This window comes from Camarhynchus parvulus, chromosome 3, assembly GCF_901933205.1.
Source record: "Camarhynchus parvulus chromosome 3, STF_HiC, whole genome shotgun sequence".
NCBI classification, from domain to species: Eukaryota; Metazoa; Chordata; class Aves; order Passeriformes; family Thraupidae; genus Camarhynchus; species Camarhynchus parvulus.
The window spans coordinates 14180929-14185291 of NC_044573.1; positions in this window are offsets into that span (position 1 = coordinate 14180929).

Consider the following 4363-nt stretch of genomic DNA (forward strand, 5'->3'; position numbering starts at 1 on the left):
TCCAAACACTGTGGCTGCTTTACCAAAACTGCTTCAACACCACTGCAGTGGTTTAAACCTTAACATGATGAGTTCATAGCCAAATATAATTTCTCACCCATCCTACCAACTCCAAGTTAATCAACAACTTGAGCAGTTTAAGCCTGTACAGATCAGCCAGTTATTGTTATATTCTGACACAGGTAATTTTATGAATCCATCTTTATCTGTTGGGCTGTGGAGAGGGTCCCTCCAGGCCTGAATGGGAACAGCAGCAGACCTTTTAATCTCCGTGCAGCTGCACATGGCTTTGGCAATGGCTTTGCTCTGTCAGGGTTCTTCTGGGGTAGCACCATCCTTGTGCTGCTCTGGGCTCTTGGTCCAAGCATTTCCCTGGGATGGAGGTTTGGGAGATGTGCTCCAGCCTGGAAGCAGGTGTGAGGGTTCCTGGAGGGTGGCAGGGGCCGTGCTGAACTTTCCAGAGGAGATGTGGGGCACTTTGTGAGCACAGCGGGCACTGGGATCAGCCCGTGGCTTTTCTCTTGCAGGGATCAGCACCTTCCTCCGCCACGCTGACATGCTGGTGGGGGCAGCCCTGGTGGCCGGCCTGGTGCTGCTGGTGGCCTTTGGTGGCCTCTGTGTCACGGCCCTGTGGGGACAGGCCCCCGGGAGGAGCCCAAGGCCTGAGGAACCAGCGGTGAGGGCCGTGGAGGAGCCAGCCATGGAATTGCACAGCCTGGGGCAGTGCCTGCAGCTCGACCCCTTCCAGCTGAAGCTGCGGGCCAGGTCCCCTGAGTGGCTCTGGAATGTCCGTGCCCCCCCTGGCCAGGCGGGACAGGGACAGCAATTCCCAGAGCAGCCTCCCCCACTCTGAGGGGGCCTGGGCCTCAGTGACCTGAGGCACTCCTGCATTTCCCCAGGTTTCTACCACAACCCCTGGCCATGCCAACCCTTCTGCTGTGTTTTATGGACCATGAATATCCCACAACAGTGTTCCTCGTGTTGTAATTTAATTTTTTTAATGCTTGCTCAGATTGGGGAACAAAATGTTTGCTTCACGCTGCTGTACGTCTGCTGATTTACTTTACTTGAGATCGGCACAGAAAAATTAAAAACTTTATTTTCTTTTAAAGAAAAAAGGAAGTAAGATGTTTTGGCGCTTAATATGAAATTAAAAATTATTCTGCATTGTGCTCAGTGCTGGCTGCTTTCTCCTGCCCCCAAGGCAGAGCTCTGCGGGAAGCCCTGGCATGACCCGAGGATCTGTGAGGTATTTCTTCCAGCCTGGCTGAGAAATATCTCCAGAATCTGACTTAAAATTTTGGTGAGAAACCTTGTCAGGTTATGGCAGGTGGGGCCCCGCTCACTGAGTGATGGGAGCAGCATTTTTGGATGCTGGCTGCAAAAATCCACCCACCGCCTCGTCGTGGCCGGACGTAGAGCACAGCTGCCTTCCCAGCTTGTCCTGCATCTGGAGCCTGGTAACTTCTGCTTGCCTTTTTTAAGGGGGTTTCAATCGGAATTCCCTCTTTCCCCGGGAAGAAGCGTCATGGAGCGTGGCAGGTGTCCCACTGGAGGGAGCTCTCTGCCTCCGAAAGCCCGGGAAGGAAGGGCCGGCCGGGGCTGCTCCCGGGGCTGGGCACGGCCGGGCTGCGGGTCCCTGCCTCAAGCAGCTCAGCCATCGCTCGGGGATCGTGTCCCGGCGTCTGTCGGGCAGCTCTGTGCCCTGGAGGTGTGCGCTGAAGGCAGCGGGATTGCACAGGGATATGCCCAGCGCAGGGTTTGCTCTGCACCGTCAGCTTAGAAAGGGCTGGGAATGGCCCTGCTGTGCTTGTCTGCAGGTGAGGATGCTGGCGAAGGAGTCAAAAGGGGTCCTGGGGTGTTTCCCTAGGATAATTTGCTTCCATACTCCTCCCCCACCCCCAAACCGCCCCCCGCCCCCCCAGAAAAAGATAAACAACCCCAACAAAAAACCAAACAAGCAAACAAGAAAAAAAACAAAAAAACCCCCACTAAAACACCCAAACCACAAAAAACCCCCAACCAAAACAACAACAATAAAACAAAAAAAACCAACCAAACAAAAAAAAAAAAAAAACCAACAACAAAAAAACCACCAACCAACAACAACAAAAAAAAAAAAAAAAAAAGAAAGGGACACTTCCTTTATTTCAGCCATTGAATTGCTGAAGAAGCAGCATTTGCAGTGTGGAGGGGGATGGATTTGCCAAAGGATTGATTCAGCACAGGTTGGGGCGCTGTAAATGGCAGTGTTGTCAGAACCAGGTGAGGGCACGGTGTTTGCACTGAGGGGACAAAGGAACAAACAGCCTCTGTGTCCCTCTGGCGAGGCGTGGCTGTGCTGCCCTCCCATGACAGGCTCATCCCAATCAGCTGCCGCTGCTGGGGCTCTCCTGCCTGCAGAGACAGGTGAGGCAGAGCTGGTGCCTCCCTGCACACACCCCCCCCACAGCAGCTCATTTCAGCACTGGCGCCATCCAGTTTTGGGGAGTGAAACAGAGAAAAAGGGATCTCCTGAAGGCACCCTGATCATTGCTTCCTTTGACGTATGTGGAGCACCACCTCTTACCAACCATTTTCTATGCATGGTTTTCAAAGTATTTTGTAAATAGCAGAGAATTAAATGCAAACATCCCCCTAGGAGGCAGGTAAGTGGGTGTAATTTTCCATTGCAAAGAGAAGGAAACCATTAATGTGTTTGCACAGAGTGTGCTTGTTTCCTCACTGAGATCAAAGACAAGCAGCAGGGGCTAAAATAATACTGTCATTACCTTGGCCTTGGATTTGGTCAGTCACCATTCTCCCCCTTTTCCCTTCTTGGATCCACAAAGGGGGCTTGGGGGCTCTTCAGGTTGCTAGCTCTTCTCTCTCCCAATCAGGTAAGGTTTGGATCCCAAAGCCAAGCAACAAATAAGAAAATGGATGCTTCTGCTTTCTTCCCAGCTTTTCCAGGAGCAAGGTGAGCCTCACACTGTGCTTCCCTGTTGGAAGCCAGCTCCTTTAATGCGGCTGTAGTCCACTCTGTAACCCAAGCATGAGGGTCACCCATGGATGATCCTCCCATTGGATCACCTTTCCCTGCAGCTTTCATCCAGACAGCATGTCCTGCTGAAGCTCATGCACAGGGCACAGAGGAAAGCATGGATGGATGTCCCTGGGCAGGGCTTTCTGCACCAAACCCAGGGCAGCAGCAGGTCCACCTGGGCTCTGGGTACATGCAGGAGGTGGAGATGGCAGGCTGCACCCCTCTTAGCTGGTGTGAAGTGACAGCAGCTGCACCTCATGGCTGTGCCTGGGAGAAATGTCAGGCTTTTACTGGGAGCACCTAAGGTATGTGTGTGATCTGTGAGTGAAACAGCAGGACAGAGCCAGGGACCAAGCCCATTGTGAGCAGCAGTTAGCAGGAGTTTTCCCTGTTACAAAAATCCACCATTTCAGTCCCAAATAGTGTTGCTTTTTATTTTCTACTATGTCTAAAGAAACTGCTTTGCCTCGTGAACTCTAGGCTGGCTTTAAGAACAGCCCATCCCTCCTTTCCTGCTCTCCCAGTTGAATTGAGAGGGGCTGACGTCCCAGAATCCCAGGATGGGTCAGGCTGGAAGGGACCACTGTGGGTCATCTGCTCCAACCTCCCTCTTCAAGCAGGGCCATCCCAGAGCACAGGGCACAGGATGGTGTCCAGATGGTTCTTGGCTATCCCCAGTGAGGGAGACTCCACAGCCTCTGGGCAATCTGTCCCAGTGCTCAGGCACTGCACAGGGAAGTTCTTCCTCATGTTCAGGTGGAACTTCCTGAGCCTCAGCTCCTGCCCCATTGTCCCACTGCCCCATTGTCCCACTGCCTCTGGACAGAGCCTGGTCCATGCTCTGGCCCCTCCCTGCAGGCACTGACAGACATGGATGAGGTTCCTCTCAGTGTCTCTTCTCCAGGCTGAGCAGCCCCAGCTCCCCCAGCCTCTCCTCAGAACTGAGATGCTCCAGTCCCTTCATCATCTCTGTCCCCCTCTGCCGGACCCTCTCCAGGAGCTCCAGGTCTCTCTTGTCCTGAGGATGCCAGAACTGGACCCAGCACTCCAGACTGGCCCCCCAGGGCTGAGCAGAGGGGCAGGATCACCTCCCTGCCCTGCTGGCAGTGCAGTTCCTGATGCAGCCCAGGGTCCCCTTGGCCTTCTTGTCCCCAGGGCAGGGCTGGCCCAGGGACAGCTCCTTGTCCAGCAGCAGCCCCAGGTCCTTCTGTGCAGAGCTGCTGCCCAGCAGGTCACCCCAGCCTGTGCTGTGCCTGGGGCTGTTCCTGCCCAGGTGCAGACCCTGCACTTGCCCCTGTGGAATTCCAGGGGGTTCTTTGCTGCCCATCTCTCCAGACT